Source organism: Castor canadensis, chromosome 6 (assembly GCF_047511655.1).
Source record: "Castor canadensis chromosome 6, mCasCan1.hap1v2, whole genome shotgun sequence".
NCBI classification, from domain to species: Eukaryota; Metazoa; Chordata; class Mammalia; order Rodentia; family Castoridae; genus Castor; species Castor canadensis.
Window position 1 is genome coordinate 30,871,758 of NC_133391.1, and position 23,674 is coordinate 30,895,431.

Sequence of the window (23,674 nt, forward strand, 5' to 3'; positions counted from 1 at the left end):
AATCGAGAGTTACTTAGTGACCAATTGACCAAAGAGATTGTTGAACATTCCAGTCACTAATTCCTACAGAATGTCCACAAATTCCATTAATCTGCATGTCGGATTTTCAGCATTCTTTCCAGAAAGCATGCCTTTGGCCAGTGCCTTATTCCTTGTTGACAAAACATATTGAAAGTTAAGTTGTTACCCAGCTATTTCTGTTAGTAACAGAGGATCTAAGACTGTTTACTAGTCATAGAAGAAGCACCAGGACTACTAAGACATTACAGCACTGATCCCCAAGCCTCAGCCCCCTCAGAGAGATTAGGTGGGGGTCAGGAGCCATATGTGTACATGCAGTAAGCACATATCACTGGAAGGGAATCCCCAAAATAGAACCCTCTGACCTTAAAATCTCTGATCACTGGAAGTGACTTGTCCATCTTCCCTTCTGGCAAAGGAAGTGACCTTAAATTTACAGTTAACGTAAGCAAATATCTCCGTGGAGAACAAGCAGCTCTATCTTTAATCAGATCTCTTGCTTGACACAGAGGGACACATTATTTCTCAATTCCAAGCCTTTTCCCTATAATCTGGTGTTTAATAATGTGGAAAGGTACCTAGTGCATAAAACTTTATGTGGCCCTCGATCAATTACTGACTCTGTAATCAAGTGGATCTTCTAACTTTGTAACCTACGTGGGTTGTTTATCCAGTCCTAGGCCTGGTTCTGCTGTTTCCTAATCAACCATGTTCTGCTAAGAAAGATAAAACTTGAACCATGCAGAAATACAAAAAAAAAAAAACGGAGAGATTTCTTCCAACATCCAACTCAAAATCAAGGTTACGTAGGTGTCCAAGAATGGGATGCCACCTGTGTCATGGCATCAGTTATGGTCTGTAGTAGTGGCCTTAGAGAGTACATATTTGGCTGACCATCGTCACACATCAATGTAGATTATCTTGCACCCAATGGCATTTCTGGTATGGAAGGAATATTAAATTTGTGTTTGGAGAGGGGACGATGGAGCTGCCCCTCTCAGAATAATTCTGTCTAACTCTGCTTTTATGCATTGCAACAAGTTAGTTGTTACACATTGAGGAAGAGACTGCTCACAAGAATTTTCAGACTATGGAGAAAATGTGGAAATCGTTTTTCTGTGTAATCTTTCCATTTAGTATCTAGGTATGAGGTTATTCTGAAAATACATGCTGTGAAGATTTATTAAGCTTCTGATGACTGCTTCATACAATGTCAGAGTTCTTTTCTAAACTATTCTCTGAGTTCTAAAATCACATGGCCATTGCCTATCACCACTCGTATAATCTTTTGGGCAATCTCTGGCCATAAGTGAGTCACTCTGAAGGTGAACATAAGCTATTCCCATGGGTCAATGACTAAGGGAATACTTCTAATAACTTGAAGACAATTTATCTCCCCTGGAAGTCTAGTTTTTTTTTTTTTTTTTGTCAAAGACGCTAATTCTATTTAAGGAATAATATTTTGGGCTAATTTGCCTTCTCTCCATTGTGTGTCTATCCAATTATTCAGGTCTCTGTGTCCAGAACCTTTCCTGCAAAATCTATCGCTACGTTTGTTGTGAAACTATATCAATGTAGTAGTAGGGATATAAAGGTTTAAAACACAGCATCACATTCTGGTTATATCTTAAAATATTTTTTCCCGACAATATGAAATTTCCTATGACTTATGGCTCTGAATTATATCATGGTGGCTGCCACCAATGCCTCAGTCTACGTTAACACTCAGGAAATAATTGTCAAAGCGCATTAGTTGAAATCATGCAACTCAGATATGTTTTTGAACAAACATGACAAAACAGATTTTTCTTGCGCTTAATATTTTTAACCTCATAATTATCCTGTGTAATCCCCAAGAGTTAAGAATTTATCACATAAAGTTAGTGGGTTTAGCAACATAGTCTAATCTGATATTAAGATATACCAGCCACCATTTAAGACTGTTAGGCGTATGACAATTGAACTTTCTGCAAGTAACAACAAAGGCTAGAAGGCAGAAAAATTACAACAGAAATATCACTGAAATTATTTAATTGTGAGGAACACAAAATCACATCTGAATAAATGCAGATACTCTTGTTCTTTAGATAGAATCAATTCCGTAAGGTTGTTCCCTTGTCCAAAATATTGGGCCCAATACAATTCCATTGAAAGTTACAAAGTGTTCCAAGAATACCTACAAAGTTTGTGAATATTTTAATTATATTTATGTTGTTCTGTAGATTCAGGAGGGAAGCCTTTGTGAGCGAGCCAAGTGTGAGGGTAATGCTTGATAAACATTACTAGCTAAGAAGCCTGTATGTGAAGTGAGGGGATTCAATTCTCAATAAGTTCACTGAGACCCGTTCTTTGCTTTGAAAAAGTATTAATCATGCCTTTCAGTTCCTTCCAAATTTTTGAGAAACCAACTGAAATGTATGTTGGCCAGGTTGATGAATATGTGTTTCTGAGTGTACGGCTGGCAACCAATGAAGATGTCAGTAGCTAATTGTAGGGATGATTGGCATCCTGGCTTTTCCTCCAAAATACTAAATTGTTTTGCAAGGAGAAAGTTACAGATCATTTACTCTAAATCTTTTTCATGGATTCACCATTCCCAGTAAATCAATCATCAGTGACAAAGAACCACTCAAGTTTGCACCAGAGAACTGTGTTTCACCTACCAATTTAGACGTTTCCTGTATGTTCCATACATTAGGTTTGAAATTACGCTAGCTGAAAGGTATATGCGATTTGCTTAAATTACGTAGAGGTTAGAGAAAGGGAAAAACCCCACAATGCAATGAAAGATACATGTCTTCTTTGTTTGTACAAAAGCCAGTGAGAATCCAACATTCCCTCTAATATCTGCTGTGGAACATAGCAGCTATGGTAGGCACACACAATATATGCATGGGAGTTATTTTGGGTTGTTTTGGGAATAACAAGATTTCCATAAAAACACAACTGAACCCATCCTGCAGCATCTTGAGGTATTGTCCTGGATACCTTGGTCACAGAATGTAAAAGATGAGAGAAACTTCACTGCCCATTGGAAACCAGCTGTTGGTAGAACTTCTGATCAGGATCTTAAGAAATTACAGTCAGGGTTATTATGCTTTGTCTTTATTTTTTCCTGATTTACTTAGTGCTGACAACCTTTTCCATCCAAGTAATGGCAGAGTTTGTTTTAGAAATTTTACCAAGATCTTCGTAGCACAAGAGAACGGCATTGATTAGATCAAGAGGTCAAAGACTTCCTCAGGGGGTCGAAGCACCTCAGCTCTGCCTGTGTCCAGTATTGGTGTGTTTGGGCAAAATTAATGAAAGCTGTTCGTGCAGGTTCATATGGTAGAAAAATAGGAATTACTGTCTTGTTAGTGGGTGAAAGAACAACAATCAGAAGTCCACAGATCAACAGGGACCTGGTGTGACTTTAGCAGAAATCATACTGTTGGAGTCTGTATCAATTATGCTCTTAGCCAAATTCCCAGAGTGCGTGTTTTTGAGTAATATCTGAAGATAGTCCTAGAAAGTCTTTTTCTTAAGTGGGTGATGTGGACGTAAATGAGTCTACATTCATGTGTGTGTGTGTGTGTGATTCATGTATAAGAAACATCAGGAAGATCAATCATAATGTACAATCATTTTTCATGTTATCAGTCTGATTATTCAAAGCATGGTGCTTCTTTACCATGATTATGAAGCTGAGTGTCTTTTGCAAACATACTCTATGTGATTGTCCTCTTGAATTGTTTGTAATTTGTACTTGTGTGTAAGTGTTAATTTATCTGAGTAATATGGGCCACAGAGTGTTTAGATTTCATCATTTGAACAAACAACTTCTGGTTGTATCTTCATTGGGCCCATAATTTTCTATGGTAACTAGTGTTGTTTATCAAAGTGAGTGTAACCGTATCTCTACAGCAAGCTCACTCTGATCTTTCGGATTCACACCCATGAGTGCTGTCTGGGTCACATGGGAGTTCTATCTTTAAGTTTTTTCAGAAACCTCCATGTTATTTCCGTAATGGATGGGCAAATTTACATTTCTAGCACACTGAATCAGTGTTCCTTTTTACTGCATTGCTGCCAGTATATTTTATTGTTTTGGGGATGGTAGCCGTTCTGATGTGTGAGGTGGAATCTCAAAGTAGTTGTTTTTTGGTGTTTATTTTTTTGTTTTTTATTGTATGATTCCATTTATATAAGATTTTGAAATGGGAAAACTACAGAAGTGGAAAACAGATTTAGGAGTCACCAGCAGTTATGGACATGGGGGAGGGTGGGAGGATGAGCGGCCGCTGTTCAGGTTACAAAGGGCAACAGGAGGGGTCTTTGTTATGAAGTGGTGGTGGTATGCAAACGATACGTGTGACAAAGTCGTGTGAAACTAAACACACTCGTGAATGAGTGCAAGTGAAATTGGTAAAATCTGAAATTCCTGCTTATGAAATTCTACTACAGTTTTGCAATGTGTTACCGTAGAGAAGGTGATAAATTTCCCTGTATTATTTCTTATAACTGCATGCGAGGCCGTAATCTACTCCAAATAAAATGTTTAATTCAAAATTGTTAAAATATATGAGTAGACGAGGTTCTCTACTGCACCTGAGTAGAGAATCCACATTATTATTTGGTAAATGTTAGATAACCAAATCATCCCCATTCTCCCACAATGTTCTCGACTTTAGCACTAATTATCCTTCATCGCACTCCTTTGTCTCAAAAAATTTAGGATGATTGGTCACTCTAAGATTTACAAAAATTGGCTATGCACAGTTCTCAACATAAACAATTCTCAGTACATTCCAAAGAATGGAGTAATTTGCACACCATACTTGTTGGGCACCATACAATTAAGTTGAAAAGTCAATTTAAAAGATTTGTAAATACCCATTTCTTTGGATATTTTATTTTTGGTGTTTTCATTGTAGTCTATGTTTTTATTACCATACTATTGTTGTAATGGGGGTACATGTGACATTTACAAATCTCCTATAATACATCATAGTTGAATTTACCGCCTCCATCATTCTCCTTTAAACCTCCCATCCCCATTCATGGAATAGCTTTGAAATGTCTCCTTTTTCTGTTCTCATACATGAGTACATAATGATTCCACTACAGTCACCGCCCTACCACCTTTCCTTCCATCCTCCCCACATTGAGTGGTACCAACTTCCAGAATGTAGTTTGGATTTGCATTTATCTGATGGCTATGTTTATTGAGCTTTTCCCCATGTATTACTTGGTCATTAGCGATTCACTTGAGAACTGTATTTTCAATACATTTTCCATTTCCTAATTGGATTATTTGTACTTTTGGTGTTTATTTATGTATTTATTGTGTCCTGTACATCTCCAGGGGAAAAGGGTAGGAGGATGAATATGGGACAGATCATGTATACAGTCTTATGTAAGTGCAGCAATGATACCTGTTGAAATTGTTGCAGGAGTTGGAGGAGGCGGGATGAAGGAGAGCAGTAGAGGGGGTATTGTAACAACCTTTGTAAATCCTACAGTGTACCGCACCCCATAGAGAAATGAAAAAAAAATTATAAAAATCATGGTGGATATCTCTCTCCTGTTGGATGAATGTGTGGCAAAGATTTTGTTTTTCCCATTCTGTAGGCTGTCTCTTCACTTTGGTAATTTTTCCTGGGCCGTACGGAAGTTTCATGGCAAATTTGTCAGCAATCAGGTGGTGGTGTGCATCATAGATTTTTTTTTCCCTGGATCACTTACTCTATTCCATTTGTCTACATGTCTGTTTTGGGCCATAGCATGTTGTTTATGTTACTCTGGCTCTGTGGGGGAATTTGAAGTCATGGATGGTGTCACCCCCGTGGTTGCTTTTCTTGTTCAGGACTGCTTTGCTTATTCAGTGACCTTTGTGCCTCCATATGAGTTTCTGGTTTGTTTTTCTGTGAAATAGTCCACTGGTATTTTAAGGAGGACTGCATTGAATGTATAGATTGCTTTGAGTAGTATATCCATTTTCACGATATTAATTCTTCTGATCCTTGAACATGGGAGTTTTCCCCATATTCTAGTGTTTCATTCAATGTTTTTCAGTGCTTTATCATTTTTGTCTTAGAGGTCTTTCACTTCCTATGATAGGTTTATTCCTAAGTATTTCATTCATTTTTTTTCAGGCACGAATGTGAGTATTTTCCTGATTTCATTACCAGCGTCTTTGTTCTTGGTATATAGGAAACGTCGGAGGTGTATATGTTGATTTTGTGTCCTCTTGCTTGCTGCAAGTGTTTATTAGACCTAAGAGTTTTCTGAATACTCCTTTGCTACCCAGGTAACTTAATTTCATTCTATTGCCTTACTCCTCTGGCTAAAACTTTAAGAATTCCTCTGAATAAGAGTTGAGTCACTGGGTACCCTTATCAACTTTCTGATTTTAGAGTGAAAGCTTTCATATTTTCCAATTATGTATACGGTTGGCTATACGTTTCTCATACACTGGCATTTTCTTCGTTTTGGTTTTGTTTTGTTTTGTGTTATCTCATGCTTCTATACCAAAGAATTTTACCCAAGATTTCATAAAAACTGAGCTTACATATGTGAGAGGTAGTTGTTCCAACATGAAGTGAGGGGAATTGAATAAAGTGGACTCTAATGAGAAAACAGGCTTATTATCTGGAAATGTCAAGGATCCTCTGCCTCTAAATTTCATTCACTTTTTTTCCTATTCTCTGTGCTTCCTTAAAATTGTAAGAATGTGATTTTCAGAATACTACAAATAATTGAAAATTGCACTTATGTTAGAATGCACAGAAGTTTGGGTACAAGATATATCATTAATCTGGCAGACGGACGCATCCATTAGCAAGGGTGATCGATGTTCCTATATTGTGTCCACGCACGCTGAGAAAGAGAAAGGGCAATCAGAATTTGCATACTCCTTATTTTATTGATTTAGTGAGGATAGAATTATGACCATATTCTTCCAATGACATAGTTTTCTGAAGAACATCTTCGCGCTCACTTTCTGAAAGAAAGAAAGAAGGAGGGAATGTTACAGGGAGTACTTGACCAACTGGGTGCTACTGGGAGGTGGAGATTGTGAGGATGGCAGTTCCAGACAGCCAAAAAGTAAGGTTGATGTGGTGGCACGTGTCCATAATCCCAATTACGGGGGAGCAAAGGTAAAAGGTAGTACGGTTTCATACTACCCTGAGCAAGAAGCAAATCCTTATCTACAAAAAGTAGCCTAAGCACAAAATGCTGGTGGTATGCCTCAAGTGTCAGAATGAGTACATAGCAAGCACCAGGCTTTGTGTTCAAACCCCAGAATCACCAAAACTAAAATATAAGGGAATAAAGAAATAAATGAGTATAACAAAGAGATTTGAATATAAAGCGCGACCATATGAATGGAGAGGTGAGCCCACATATTTAATGCAAGCAATATTTATAAGAGATTGGCCAACAGAATTAATTATAGTGGATGCTGGGGAAGGGTTTGGAAGGTATAATGAGATGTGCTTCCAACATTGAGCTTCATGGCTCTCTGTTTAGGTACAATCCCTTAAAAGTTGAACAAGTACTAGTCTAAATGTATGAAAAATCAAATGTGATCATGTACCAGAGACACTGGATCTGAGAGTCCTGATTAGAGACAGCACTGAGCAGAGAGAGATCAGGTGGGAACGCAAGGTGGGAAGCCATTGAGTCTAAGCAAGGAGCACAGGCCTAGGGAGACACAGCACTTGTTCCCAAAAGGGACCCAAGTTAAGACAGGTGATCATGGTACAACAGAAAGTTGGAGCAGTGTTTCACAAAGGCCGAGTATCTAAATAGTAATAACGGATATGGGATCAAAGTCCAGGTAATTTCAACAAGTTAAATGTGATTAATTTGAGTCTAGGGATTTTCATGGAGTTGAAAATTAAATCCTACCTGACATTGAATTGTGGATTACTGAGAAGCTTGGCTTTGTGGTGGTCCTTGTGGTAGGCCCCCTTGTGGTGATTGTTGCTGTTGGCCTCCTTGTGGTGGTCCTTGTGGTGGGCCCCCTTGTGGTGGTCCTTGTGGTGGACCCCCTTGTGGTGATCGTTGTTGTCGGCCTCCTTGTGGTGGTCCTTGAGGTGGTCCTTGTGGTGGGCCTCCCTGTGGTGGTCCTTGTGGTGGGCCCCCTTGTGGTGATCGTTGTTGTCGGCCTCCTTGTGGTGGTCCTTGAGGTGGTCCTTGTGGCGGGCCTCCTTGTGGTGGTCCTTGTGGTGGGCCCCCTTGTGGTGATCGTTGTTGTCGGCCTCCTTGTGGTGGTCCTTGAGGTGGTCCTTGTGGTGGGCCTCCCTGTGGTGGTCCTTGTGGTGGGCCCCCTTGTGGTGATCGTTGTTGTCGGCCTCCTTGGGGTGGTCCTTGTGGTGGGCCTCCTTGTGGTGGTGCTTGTGGTGGGCCCCCTTGGGGTGGTCCTTGTGGTGACCGTTGTTGTCGTCCTCCTTGTGGTGGTCCTTGAGGTGGTCCTTGTGGTGGGCCTCCCTGTGGTGGTCCTTGTGGTGGGCCCCCTTGTGGTGATCGTTGTTGTCGTCCTCCTTGAGGTGGTCCTTGTGGTGGGCCTCCTTGTGGTGGTGCTTGTGGTGGGCCCCCTTGTGGTGGTCCTTGTGGTGACCGTTGTTGTCGGCCTCCCTGTGGTGGTCCTTGAGGTGGTCCTCCCTGTGGTGGTCTTTGTGGTGGGCCACCTTGTGGTGATCGCTGTTGTCGGCCTCCTTGTGGTGGTCCTTGAGGTGGTCCTTGTGGTGGGCCTCCCTGTGGTGGTCCTTGTGGTGGGCCCCCTTGTGGTGATCGTTGTTGTCGTCCTCCTTGGGGTGGTCCTTGTGGTGGGCCTCCTTGTGGTGGTCCTTGTGGTGGGCCCCCTTGGGGTGGTCCTTGTGGTGATCGTTGTTGTCGGCCTCCTTGAGGTGGTCCTTGTGGTGGGCCTCCTAGTGGTGGTCCTTGAGGTGGGCCCCCTTGTGGTGGACCCTGTGGTGATCTTTGTTGTCGTCCTCCTTGGGGTGGTCCTTGTGGTGGGCCTCCTTGTGGTGGTCCTTGTGGTGGGCCCCCTTGGGGTGGTCCTTGTGGTGATCGTTGTTGTCGGCCCCCTTGTGGTGGGCCTCCTTGTGGTGGTCCTTGTGGTGGGCCCCCTTGTGGTGGTCCTTGTGGTGGACCCCCTTGTGGTGATCGTTGTTGTCGGCCTCCTTGTGGTGGTCCTTGAGGTGGTCCTTGTGGTGGGCCTCCCTGTGGTGGTCCTTGTGGTGGGCCCCCTTGTGGTGATCGTTGTTGTCGTCCTCCTTGAGGTGGTCCTTGTGGTGGGCCTCCTTGTGGTGGTCCTTGTGGTGGGGCCCCTTGGGGTGGTCCTTGTGGTGATCGTTGTTGTCGGCCTCCTTGAGGTGGTCCTTGTGGTGGGCCTCCTTGTGGTGGTCCTTGTGGTGGGCCCCCTTGGGGTGGTCCTTGTGGTGATCGTTGTTGTCGGCCTCCTTGAGGTGGTCCTTGTGGTGGGCCTCCTTGAGGTGGTCCTTGTGGTGGGCCTCCTTGAGGTGGTCCTTGTGGTGGGCCTCCTTGCTGTTGTACTCCCTGCTGAGGAGCCTCATCGTTGTTACCGTCAATGCCAGAGGGTCTTTGTGGTTGTTCTTCAGCTTGTGGTCTCTGATGTGGGCTCTGGTTTAGGGGTTCAAGTCCTGTGTGTGTACAGCAGGAATGGAAGAGCTTAGTCACTGAACACTGTCCTCTCTGCCTTTTTAACCTCAATGATCTTATCTCACCATCTACTTCTCTCAGAACCTGCTTCCCAACTGCCCATCTTCATCTTGCTTACATTTTTAGGGGAGCTTCTCTTAACCTATAAATGGATCAAATGGAATGTCACATTTGAGAATTGGAGCAATCCTTTGAGGTATTGGCTTTTCAGAGGAAGTCTCCACAAATAAAGCAAAGCAAAGAAGTATAGGAGTTTCCAATTATTTATCTGACCTTCTTTCCCAGAAATGGCCCTGATGTGCATTTTTTCTCCTACCGCTGTGCTGTGCCCACTGTTCAGAAAGACTACAGTCATCCCTGTCCACTGTATCACCACATCATCTTTACAACTGACTTTCCTCTATCCATTCTTCTCCCATCGCTATGCATCTTTCTCAGCACAGAGAGATGGGTTCTACATATGCAATTCTCACCTTGCCAAAGTATTTTATTGATCTCCAATATATGTGAAAAAGCCTAAGTCCTTGACATGGAATGAGGACACAATGGGACTTACTCTTGTCCTAAAAGTTCTATGATCTTATCATTCTTTCATGTTTTTCCCTCCTTGCACACTCTTACTTTTCCATTTGGTCTCTTAACCTATACGTAGATTCAAAGCAGCAATGTGCATTGCATACCTTCACCATGTCTGTGAGCTGAGCTCAGGGCCAGCAAGGCCACTGAGAGCAGGACGACCAGCATCTCGGAGGGGTCTCTGGAGCCGCTCCCAAGCCTGTGCTGGGTGAAATGGGACTGTTCCCTTTATAAGGAGGAGCAGAAGAATGGTGCCTTTGAGCTCCATATTGGCTGACCTCACACGCGACTAAACAGGATGTCCTGCATCCTTGGTGCTCCTTGGGATTGTAGCCCAACAGGATGGGTGGGGAGGAGGTTGACAATGGGCCATTCTACAGGTTACAACATAAGATTTGAGAAGTTTTGAAATGACAATATCCACGGAAGCAGTCATACTAGTCGTATTTTAACATTTGGTGGAATTCATTCGGTTTTATGACTGTGTGGCTCTATCTTTCCCTTTTCTGTTGTGTTATGTTGTTGACATTGATCTTGTAGTCACAATGTGCATATCTCTGGTCATCATATCATTTGTTTTAGTTTCTTTCTTTTGTTTTTTTCTTTTTCTTTTGGTGATACTGACGTTTGACCTCCAACCCTCACCCTTGCTAGGCAGGCGCTCTACCAATGGAGAAATTCTGTCAGCCCATCTGGCCATCATTTTAACCCAAACTCCATCAATCAGAGTGTATGTAAACCTCTGGGTATGATATTGAGCCAGGTCTTTGATTATACTGCAGTTTTTTTCTCTAATGATTTTGTACACAACACTTGGACTTCCCAGATTTTGAGGCCCAGAAATACAGCCCAAGAGTCTTTGATTTCTTTCTTAGCATAGAAGCCTTTGTGTAGGAGAACAAGAATGTCTAAAGCATTCTGTTAGAAATATTCTCGTAGGCTTTTAAAATGACAATGGCCTCAGAATCTACCATGGGATATCCACAACACAGTAAACTTAAAGTACATTTCCACGCTATGTCATTTATTTGAGTCTTCTCTTGGCCACTTCCCATTTTCAAAAGTGTCCTGCAAGATTGAGTTTAGCCCTTAATGTTTTCTAGGAACTTTTTTATCAGTGCCACTAAAATCTGATTGTCCATACTTCTGCTGTTGAACAAAGTAATCTCCTGCTCCATTTTGGAACTCAATGGCATTATACTTAGGTACCTATTTTCAGTTGAGAACTATGATAATATCTGATAATGTTCTTCAAAACGGAGAATTTTCCCTTGAATATCATGATACTTATTACTCCCCTCTCTCTGTGGCTATGGAAGATATTCAGGTAGGAAAAAGAAGGACAGAGATACACAGTAGAGAGGAGTGCCAGCCAACTTGCTCACATTGTGTGGGCAAGTTCACAAGCATCACTCCAGATGGAAGTCAGCCTTGACCTTGACTTGGTTCTTCCCCAAAGAGAGTAGAGATTCTGCCAAATATACATCCTCCTTGGCCTTTTCCTGACCTCATCCAACATCAAGAATGCATGAAATGAGACTAATGCATGCGGTAAGAAAAATATCACCTATGAACTGAACAGAAACACTAAAGGCAGAGATTATGAAAGAGCTGAAACAGAGACTGGCAGTATGGGATGGTGTGGTTAAAACAATGAGCAAGACTGCCAAAGGCTCTATGGCATCTTAAGGTGTGTTGCAGCACTTAAGCTGTCCTTTGCCTCATGGGATGTATGGAAAACGTAAAATGCTATCAAAAGCATTGTTGATTTTTGGATCCACATATTAGCTTATCCCAAATTCCAGAAGCTGGGTGGCACATAAATCCAAATTTAAAATAGTTATTGCAAGATTTTCATAAGCTTCCTTTCTTGGGGGCTTCTTTCTATGTGCTTTCATGGGTTTTGTTCTGGGCACATGTATCCATGGTGCCATCTTGTTTTCCCATGTGTCCTTTTCCTCATTCTTACAGTTTGATGGATTCCCTAAGTGAGACAAAGAAGAAACCAAAACCAAAACTGTGCTCATCTTACTCTTCCTGAGGTACTAATTAGCCTGAAACACTAAACTGAGGTTTAGCGGGAAAGCTGAATATTGGTAGGCTGGGAATATTTGTGCTCAGTGTTAGTACGTGACATTGAGTACTTCTCATCTTAGAGGAAATCATTGAAATTGGAAGTATTATTGTGTCCTTTGAATACATTAAACATTTTGATGGTACAATTAGAAAAGAATCACAGTTATCTCAAGAAGTAAACTGTGATTTCCTACAGATTCTGGCTCCCCAGAAAATTTTTTTCTTCAATAAATGAATTTTTAAAAGTCATCAGCATAATAAGTGTTCTAATTAGTTGTTTTGTTTTCCCTTTCATAACAATAGATATATTCTCTATTTCTCAGATATAAATAGCCTGGCAATTCAGGTCTTGCATGTGCTTCTTGGTCCATGCTTACATAGGCTGGTATGGGGGGTCACCTGAATATTAGCTAATCGAAGGTTGCTCTTTTAAATGGATCTGCTTTGCTTCCTCTAATCACAATGGATATGTAAGTATGGAAAGCCACGAGGCAGACTGTTGAAAGAGTTTTCTACCAAAGCACATAAAAATACATCCACGGCACTGCTTCTCATCTTCTGGCTGAAGTGTCACCCAGATCCTGTCCTTACATCTGGAGTTGCATTTGTAGAGGTTGGGGATGGGGACTACAGCCACGCTCATTATCTTTATTTGGAGTTGGTAATAGCCTCAGCTCATTGTTATTTTATTAATGTGAGGATGCACATGAACCTTTGATACTGTTCTGAATTCTCAGGGAAATACAATCCCAACTTTTCTCATAGGTGATATGTGGCAGCATCTATCTCCTCACATATTTATAAAGGAATACAAACAGCAGATAAGTAGACATCCTTAAAAGAGGGATTAAATTCAAGTGACTAATCAATGAGTCACGTTTCTTCAAGGTGAACAAGGACATTATCTTTCAGGACAGGGACTTTCTCGTTCCATTTAAGAGCACAATACAATAAATTACTTCCATGTTTTATTTCAAGATACACATTTTTATGATATTAACATCTTAAACATTTGGGTGTGTGGCAGATTGTATATTCCAGGCTACGAAGTGTATTTATTCTTCAGATTGAATCTGAAAGATGTGGAGAGAGAGAGAGGGAGAGAGAGAGAGAGAGAGACAGAGACAGACAAAGAGAGAAATACAGAGAAAGAGAGGGAGAGAGAGAAATAGAGAGAGAGAGAAACAGACAGAGAGACACAGAGAGAGATACACAGAGAGAGAGAGAGAGAAAGAGTGAGAGAGACAGAGAGAGACAGAAAGAGACAGAGTTAGAGGCAGAGAGGAGCCCTTATGCACAATGAAAATTTAGAATTACTATTTTCAAGTTTATTACAATGCATCCTGTTGCCTTACAGGTTCCTAAGCACAACAGAAGTGCCAGCAAACATTTTCTTTTTATCTCAGGTATTAAGTCCAAGGGTCTTTTCCTTTCTTGTCTGCTCACTGTTCACTGTGGCGCACCCTTTATTCCTCACATTTTATTCCCCACACTAGTCCAAGTAGAATTGAAATCTGAGGACGTACACAACAAAGGTATAAAAATTTGTGCCACTTTCTTCCTTGAAGTTTCATGATATGCTTGCATGGGTGTGTAATACCTTTGGAGCTCCTTAGGGTGAGAGGTACAGTCTCAGTCCTTACAACGATGGAGGTGAGAGTGGAGGGATAGAGGTAATCAGGGGTGAATGAGTAAAAGTCTTTATGCCTATGAGATACACACATGTACTTTCAAATTCAAGGCATTCACTAGTTGCTCATGGTGTAATGAAATAGACATCTGATTATAGGTTTATCCAAAGACCTTCTCCACATTTGGGATGTCTTTCATTCTTCTATCTTCTAGATTCTAGAGCAGAGAGCAAACACTAAAAGCACCTTTAGAGATGGTGGTTTCAACTCTACCGCCTAGTGCCCAGTATTTAAGCACTTCTGCCACTTCTTCCTTCATGAACGACATAATCGAGAGTTACTTAGTGACCAATTGACCAAAGAGATTGTTGAACATTCCAGTCACTAATTCCTACAGAATGTCCACAAATTCCATTAATCTGCATGTCGGATTTTCAGCATTCTTTCCAGAAAGCATGCCTTTGGCCAGTGCCTTATTCCTTGTTGACAAAACATATTGAAAGTTAAGTTGTTACCCAGCTATTTCTGTTAGTAACAGAGGATCTAAGACTGTTTACTAGTCATAGAAGAAGCACCAGGACTACTAAGACATTACAGCACTGATCCCCAAGCCTCAGCCCCCTCAGAGAGATTAGGTGGGGGTCAGGAGCCATATGTGTACATGCAGTAAGCACATATCACTGGAAGGGAATCCCCAAAATAGAACCCTCTGACCTTAAAATCTCTGATCACTGGAAGTGACTTGTCCATCTTCCCTTCTGGCAAAGGAAGTGACCTTAAATTTACAGTTAACGTAAGCAAATATCTCCGTGGAGAACAAGCAGCTCTATCTTTAATCAGATCTCTTGCTTGACACAGAGGGACACATTATTTCTCAATTCCAAGCCTTTTCCCTATAATCTGGTGTTTAATAATGTGGAAAGGTACCTAGTGCATAAAACTTTATGTGGCCCTCGATCAATTACTGACTCTGTAATCAAGTGGATCTTCTAACTTTGTAACCTATGTGGGTTGTTTATCCAGTCCTAGGCCTGGTTCTGCTGTTTCCTAATCAACTATGTTCTGCTAAGAAAGATAAAACTTGAACCATGCAGAAATACAAAAAAAAAAAAAAAAAAAAGGGAGAGATTTCTTCCAACATCCAACTCAAAATCAAGGTTACGTAGGTGTCCAAGAATGGGATGCCACCTGTGTCATGGCATCAGTTATGGTCTGTAGTAGTGGCCTTAGAGAGTACATATTTGGCTGACCATCGTCACACATCAATGTAGATTATCTTGCACCCAATGGCATTTCTGGTATGGAAGGAATATTAAATTTGTGTTTGGAGAGGGGACGATGGAGCTGCCCCTCTCAGAATAATTCTGTCTAACTCTGCTTTTATGCATTGCAACAAGTTAGTTGTTACACATTGAGGAAGAGACTGCTCACAAGAATTTTCAGACTATGGAGAAAATGTGGAAATCATTTTTCTGTGTAATCTTTCCATTTAGTATCTAGGTATGAGGTTATTCTGAAAATACATGCTGTGAAGATTTATTAAGCTTCTGATGACTGCTTCATACAATGTCAGAGTTCTTTTCTAAACTATTCTCTGAGTTCTAAAATCACATGGCCATTGCCTATCACCACTCGTATAATCTTTTGGGCAATCTCTGGCCATAAGTGAGTCACTCTGAAGGTGAACATAAGCTATTCCCATGGGTCAATGACTAAGGGAATACTTCTAATAACTTGAAGACAATTTATCTCCCCTGGAAGTCTAGTTTTTTTTTTTTGTCAAAGACGCTAATTCTATTTAAGGAATAATATTTTGGGCTAATTTGCCTTCTCTCCATTGTGTGTCTATCCAATTATTCAGGTCTCTGTGTCCAGAACCTTTCCTGCAAAATCTATCGCTACGTTTGTTGTGAAACTATATCAATGTAGTAGTAGGGATATAAAGGTTTAAAACACAGCATCACATTCTGGTTATATCTTAAAATATTTTTTCCCGACAATATGAAATTTCCTATGACTTATGGCTCTGAATTATATCATGGTGGCTGCCACCAATGCCTCAGTCTACGTTAACACTCAGGAAATAATTGTCAAAGCACATTAGTTGAAATCATGCAACTCAGATATGTTTTTGAACAAACATGACAAAACAGATTTTTCTTGCGCTTAATATTTTTAACCTCATAATTATCCTGTGTAATCCCCAAGAATTAAGAATTTATCACATAAAGTTAGTGGGTTTAGCAACATAGTCTAATTTGATATTAAGATATACCAGCCACCATTTAAGACTGTTAGGCGTATGACAATTGAACTTTCTGCAAGTAACAACAAAGGCTAGAAGGCAGAAAAATTACAACACAAATATCACTGAAATTATTTAATTGTGAGGAACACAAAATCACATCTGAATAAATGCAGATACTCTTGTTCTTTAGATAGAATCAATTCCGTAAGGTATTCCAAGAATACCTACAAAGTTTGTGAATATTTTAATTATATTTATGTTGTTCTGTAGATTCAGGAGGGAAGCCTTTGTGAGTGAGCCAAGTGTGAGGGTAATGCTTGATAAACATTACTAGCTAAGAAGCCTGTATGTGAAGTGAGGGGATTCAATTCTCAATAAGTTCACTGAGACCCGTTCTTTGCTTTGAAAAAGTATTAATCATGCCTTTCAGTTCCTTCCAAATTTTTGAGAAACCAACTGAAATGTATGTTGGCCAGGTTGATGAATATGTGTTTCTGAGTGTACGGCTGGCAACCAATGAAGATGTCAGTAGCTAATTGTAGGGATGATTGGCATCCTGGCTTTTCCTCCAAAATACTAAATTGTTTTGCAAGGAGAAAGTTACAGATCATTTACTCTAAATCTTTTTCATGGATTCACCATTCCCAGTAAATCAATCATCAGTGACAAAGAACCACTCAAGTTTGCAGCAGAGAACTGTGTTTCACCTACCAATTTAGACGTTTCCTGTATGTTCCATACATTAGGTTTGAAATTACGCTAGCTGAAAGGTATATGCGATTTGCTTAAATTACGTAGAGGTTAGAGAAAGGGAAAAACCCCACAATGCAATGAAAGATACATGTCTTCTTTGTTTGTACAAAAGCCAGTGAGAATCCAACATTCCCTCTAATATCTGCTGTGGAACATAGCAGCTATGGTAGGCACACACAATATATGCATGGGAGTTATTTTGGGTTGTTTTGGGAATAACAAGATTTCCATAAAAACACAACTGAACCCATCCTGCAGCATCTTGAGGTATTGTCCTGGATACCTTGGTCACAGAATGTAAAAGATGAGAGAAACTTCACTGCCCATTGGAAACCAGCTGTTGGTAGAACTTCTGATCAGGATCTTAAGAAATTACAGTCAGGGTTATTATGCTTTGTCTTTATTTTTTCCTGATTTACTTAGTGCTGACAACCTTTTCCATCCAAGTAATGGCAGAGTTTGTTTTAGAAATTTTACCAAGATCTTCGTAGCACAAGAGAACGGCATTGATTAGATCAAGAGGTCAAAGACTTCCTCAGGGGGTCGAAGCACCTCAGCTCTGCCTGTGTCCAGTATTGGTGTGTTTGGGCAAAATTAATGAAAGCTGTTCGTGCAGGTTCATATGGTAGAAAAATAGGAATTACTGTCTTGTTAGTGGGTGAAAGAACAACAATCAGAAGTCCACAGATCAACAGGGACCTGGTGTGACTTTAGCAGAAATCATACTGTTGGAGTCTGTATCAATTATGCTCTTAGCCAAATTCCCAGAGTGCGTGTTTTTGAGTAATATCTGAAGATAGTCCTAGAAAGTCTTTTTCTTAAGTGGGTGATGTGGACGTAAATGAGTCTACATTCATGTGTGTGTGTGTGTGTGATTCATGTATAAGAAACATCAGGAAGATCAATCATAATGTACAATCATTTTTCATGTTATCAGTCTGATTATTCAAAGCATGGTGCTTCTTTACCATGATTATGAAGCTGAGTGTCTTTTGCAAACATACTCTATGTGATTGTCCTCTTGAATTGTTTGTAATTTGTACTTGTGTGTAAGTGTTAATTTATCTGAGTAATATGGGCCACAGAGTGTTTAGATTTCATCATTTGAACAAACAACTTCTGGTTGTATCTTCATTGGGCCCATAATTTTCTATGGTAACTAGTGTTGTTTATCAAAGTGAGTGTAACCGTATCTCTACAGCAAGCTCACTCTGATCTTTCGGATTCACACCCATGAGTGCTGTCTGGGTCACATGGGAGTTCTATCTTTAAGTTTTTTCAGAAACCTCCATGTTATTTCCGTAATGGATGGGCAAATTTACATTTCTAGCACACTGAATCAGTGTTCCTTTTACTGCATTGCTGCCAGTATATTTTATTGTTTTGGGGATGGTAGCCGATCTGATGTGTGAGGTGGAATCTCAAAGTAGTTGTTTTTTGGTGTTTATTTTTTTGTTTTTTATTGTATGATTCCATTTATATAAGATTTTGAAATGGGAAAACTACAGAAGTGGAAAACAGATTTAGGAGTCACCAGCAGTTATGGACATGGGGGAGGGTGGGAGGATGAGCGGCCGCTGTTCAGGTTACAAAGGGCAACAGGAGGGGTCTTTGTTATGAAGTGGTGGTGGTATGCAAACGATACGTGTGACAAAGTCGTGTGAAACTAAACACACTCGTGAATGAGTGCAAGTGAAATTGGTAAAATCTGAAATTCCTGCTTATGAAATTCTACTACAGTTTTGCAATGTGTTACCGTAGAGAAGGTGATAAATTTCCCTGTATTATTTCTTATAACTGCATGCGAGGCCGTAATCTACTCCAAATAAAATGTTTAATTCAAAATTGTTAAAATATATGAGTAGACGAGGTTCTCTACTGCACCTGAGTAGAGAATCCACATTATTATTTGGTAAATGTTAGATAACCAAATCATCCCCATTCTCCCACAATGTTCTCGACTTTAGCACTAATTATCCTTCATCGCACTCCTTTGTCTCAAAAAATTTAGGATGATTGGTCACTCTAAGATTTACAAAAATTGGCTATGCACAGTTCTCAACATAAACAATTCTCAGTACATTCCAAAGAATGGAGTAATTTGCACACCATACTTGTTGGGCACCATACAATTAAGTTGAAAAGTCAATTTAAAAGATTTGTAAATACCCATTTCTTTGGATATTTTATTTTTGGTGTTTTCATTGTAGTCTATGTTTTTATTACCATACTATTGTTGTAATGGGGGTACATGTGACATTTACAAATCTCCTATAATACATCATAGTTGAATTTACCGCCTCCATCATTCTCCTTTAAACCTCCCATCCCCATTCATGGAATAGCTTTGAAATGTCTCCTTTTTCTGTTCTCATACATGAGTACATAATGATTCCACTACAGTCACCGCCCTACCACCTTTCCTTCCATCCTCCCCACATTGAGTGGTACCAACTTCCAGAATGTAGTTTGGATTTGCATTTATCTGATGGCTATGTTTATTGAGCTTTTCCCCATGTATTACTTGGTCATTAGCGATTCACTTGAGAACTGTATTTTCAATACATTTTCCATTTCCTAATTGGATTATTTGTACTTTTGGTGTTTATTTATGTATTTATTGTGTCCTGTACATCTCCAGGGGAAAAGGGTAGGAGGATGAATATGGGACAGATCATGTATACAGTCTTATGTAAGTGCAGCAATGATACCTGTTGAAATTGTTGCAGGAGTTGGAGGAGGCGGGATGAAGGAGAGCAGTAGAGGGGGTATTGTAACAACCTTTGTAAATCCTACAGTGTACCGCACCCCATAGAGAAATGAAAAAAAAATTATAAAAATCATGGTGGATATCTCTCTCCTGTTGGATGAATGTGTGGCAAAGATTTTGTTTTTCCCATTCTGTAGGCTGTCTCTTCACTTTGGTAATTTTTCCTGGGCCGTACGGAAGTTTCATGGCAAATTTGTCAGCAATCAGGTGGTGGTGTGCATCATAGATTTTTTTTTCCCTGGATCACTTACTCTATTCCATTTGTCTACATGTCTGTTTTGGGCCATAGCATGTTGTTTATGTTACTCTGGCTCTGTGGGGGAATTTGAAGTCATGGATGGTGTCACCCCCGTGGTTGCTTTTCTTGTTCAGGACTGCTTTGCTTATTCAGTGACCTTTGTGCCTCCATATGAGTTTCTGGTTTGTTTTTCTGTGAAATAGTCCACTGGTATTTTAAGGAGGACTGCATTGAATGTATAGATTGCTTTGAGTAGTATATCCATTTTCACGATATTAATTCTTCTGATCCTTGAACATGGGAGTTTTCCCCATATTCTAGTGTTTCATTCAATGTTTTTCAGTGCTTTATCATTTTTGTCTTAGAGGTCTTTCACTTCCTATGATAGGTTTATTCCTAAGTATTTCATTCATTTTTTTTCAGGCACGAATGTGAGTATTTTCCTGATTTCATTACCAGCGTCTTTGTTCTTGGTATATAGGAAACGTCGGAGGTGTATATGTTGATTTTGTGTCCTCTTGCTTGCTGCAAGTGTTTATTAGACCTAAGAGTTTTCTGAATACTCCTTTGCTACCCAGGTAACTTAATTTCATTCTATTGCCTTACTCCTCTGGCTAAAACTTTAAGAATTCCTCTGAATAAGAGTTGAGTCACTGGGTACCCTTATCAACTTTCTGATTTTAGAGTGAAAGCTTTCATATTTTCCAATTATGTATACGGTTGGCTATACGTTTCTCATACACTGGCATTTTCTTCGTTTTGGTTTTGTTTTGTTTTGTGTTATCTCATGCTTCTATACCAAAGAATTTTACCCAAGATTTCATAAAAACTGAGCTTACATATGTGAGAGGTAGTTGTTCCAACATGAAGTGAGGGGAATTGAATAAAGTGGACTCTAATGAGAAAACAGGCTTATTATCTGGAAATGTCAAGGATCCTCTGCCTCTAAATTTCATTCACTTTTTTTCCTATTCTCTGTGCTTCCTTAAAATTGTAAGAATGTGATTTTCAGAATACTACAAATAATTGAAAATTGCACTTATGTTAGAATGCACAGAAGTTTGGGTACAAGATATATCATTAATCTGGCAGACGGACGCATCCATTAGCAAGGGTGATCGATGTTCCTATATTGTGTCCACGCACGCTGAGAAAGAGAAAGGGCAATCAGAATTTGCATACTCCTTATTTTATTGATTTAGTGAGGATAGAATTATGACCATATTCTTCCAATGACATAGTTTTCTGAAGAACATCTTCGCGCTCACTTTCTGAAAGAAAGAAAGAAGGAGGGAATGTTACAGGGAGTACTTGACCAACTGGGTGCTACTGGGAGGTGGAGATTGTGAGGATGGCAGTTCCAGACAGCCAAAAAGTAAGGTTGATGTGGTGGCACGTGTCCATAATCCCAATTACGGGGGAGCAAAGGTAAAAGGTAGTACGGTTTCATACTACCCTGAGCAAGAAGCAAATCCTTATCTACAAAAAGTAGCCTAAGCACAAAATGCTGGTGGTATGCCTCAAGTGTCAGAATGAGTACATAGCAAGCACCAGGCTTTGTGTTCAAACCCCAGAATCACCAAAACTAAAATATAAGGGAATAAAGAAATAAATGAGTATAACAAAGAGATTTGAATATAAAGCGCGACCATATGAATGGAGAGGTGAGCCCACATATTTAATGCAAGCAATATTTATAAGAGATTGGCCAACAGAATTAATTATAGTGGATGCTGGGGAAGGGTTTGGAAGGTATAATGAGATGTGCTTCCAACATTGAGCTTCATGGCTCTCTGTTTAGGTACAATCCCTTAAAAGTTGAACAAGTACTAGTCTAAATGTATGAAAAATCAAATGTGATCATGTACCAGAGACACTGGATCTGAGAGTCCTGATTAGAGACAGCACTGAGCAGAGAGAGATCAGGTGGGAACGCAAGGTGGGAAGCCATTGAGTCTAAGCAAGGAGCACAGGCCTAGGGAGACACAGCACTTGTTCCCAAAAGGGACCCAAGTTAAGACAGGTGATCATGGTACAACAGAAAGTTGGAGCAGTGTTTCACAAAGGCCGAGTATCTAAATAGTAATAACGGATATGGGATCAAAGTCCAGGTAATTTCAACAAGTTAAATGTGATTAATTTGAGTCTAGGGATTTTCATGGAGTTGAAAATTAAATCCTACCTGACATTGAATTGTGGATTACTGAGAAGCTTGGCTTTGTGGTGGTCCTTGTGGTAGGCCCCCTTGTGGTGATTGTTGCTGTTGGCCTCCTTGTGGTGGTCCTTGTGGTGGGCCCCCTTGTGGTGGTCCTTGTGGTGGACCCCCTTGTGGTGATCGTTGTTGTCGGCCTCCTTGTGGTGGTCCTTGAGGTGGTCCTTGTGGTGGGCCTCCCTGTGGTGGTCCTTGTGGTGGGCCCCCTTGTGGTGATCGTTGTTGTCGGCCTCCTTGTGGTGGTCCTTGAGGTGGTCCTTGTGGCGGGCCTCCTTGTGGTGGTCCTTGTGGTGGGCCCCCTTGTGGTGATCGTTGTTGTCGGCCTCCTTGTGGTGGTCCTTGAGGTGGTCCTTGTGGTGGGCCTCCCTGTGGTGGTCCTTGTGGTGGGCCCCCTTGTGGTGATCGTTGTTGTCGGCCTCCTTGGGGTGGTCCTTGTGGTGGGCCTCCTTGTGGTGGTGCTTGTGGTGGGCCCCCTTGGGGTGGTCCTTGTGGTGACCGTTGTTGTCGTCCTCCTTGTGGTGGTCCTTGAGGTGGTCCTTGTGGTGGGCCTCCCTGTGGTGGTCCTTGTGGTGGGCCCCCTTGTGGTGATCGTTGTTGTCGTCCTCCTTGAGGTGGTCCTTGTGGTGGGCCTCCTTGTGGTGGTGCTTGTGGTGGGCCCCCTTGTGGTGGTCCTTGTGGTGACCGTTGTTGTCGGCCTCCCTGTGGTGGTCCTTGAGGTGGTCCTCCCTGTGGTGGTCTTTGTGGTGGGCCACCTTGTGGTGATCGCTGTTGTCGGCCTCCTTGTGGTGGTCCTTGAGGTGGTCCTTGTGGTGGGCCTCCCTGTGGTGGTCCTTGTGGTGGGCCCCCTTGTGGTGATCGTTGTTGTCGGCCTCCTTGTGGTGGTCCTTGAGGTGGTCCTTGTGGCGGGCCTCCTTGTGGTGGTCCTTGTGGTGGGCCCCCTTGTGGTGATCGTTGTTGTCGGCCTCCTTGTGGTGGTCCTTGAGGTGGTCCTTGTGGTGGGCCTCCCTGTGGTGGTCCTTGTGGTGGGCCCCCTTGTGGTGATCGTTGTTGTCGGCCTCCTTGGGGTGGTCCTTGTGGTGGGCCTCCTTGTGTTGGTGCTTGTGGTGGGCCCCCTTGGGGTGGTCCTTGTGGTGACCGTTGTTGTCGTCCTCCTTGTGGTGGTCCTTGAGGTGGTCCTTGTGGTGGGCCTCCCTGTGGTGGTCCTTGTGGTGGGCCCCCTTGTGGTGATCGTTGTTGTCGTCCTCCTTGAGGTGGTCCTTGTGGTGGGCCTCCTTGTGGTGGTGCTTGTGGTGGGCCCCCTTGTGGTGGTCCTTGTGGTGACCGTTGTTGTCGGCCTCCCTGTGGTGGTCCTTGAGGTGGTCCTCCCTGTGGTGGTCTTTGTGGTGGGCCACCTTGTGGTGATCGCTGTTGTCGGCCTCCTTGTGGTGGTCCTTGAGGTGGTCCTTGTGGTGGGCCTCCCTGTGGTGGTCCTTGTGGT

General features: G+C 41.5%; 2 long non-coding RNA genes across 2 annotated transcripts; both read right to left on the reverse strand.

The window, feature by feature from the left end:
• Window positions 1-6,908: 6,908 nt before the first annotated feature.
• LOC141423862 (uncharacterized) lies at window positions 6,909-7,979 on the reverse strand. The gene is made up of 2 exons (XR_012448632.1): window positions 7,918-7,979; window positions 6,909-7,006 (listed from the first exon to the last, which is right to left on the reverse strand). It is a non-coding gene; the product is annotated as an uncharacterized lncRNA (long non-coding RNA).
• A 13,179-nt stretch (window positions 7,980-21,158) lies between these two features.
• On the reverse strand, window positions 21,159-22,229 carry LOC141423863 (uncharacterized). Its single transcript, XR_012448633.1, has 2 exons — window positions 22,168-22,229; window positions 21,159-21,256 (listed from the first exon to the last, which is right to left on the reverse strand). It is a non-coding gene; the product is annotated as an uncharacterized lncRNA (long non-coding RNA).
• Window positions 22,230-23,674: the final 1,445 nt, after the last annotated feature.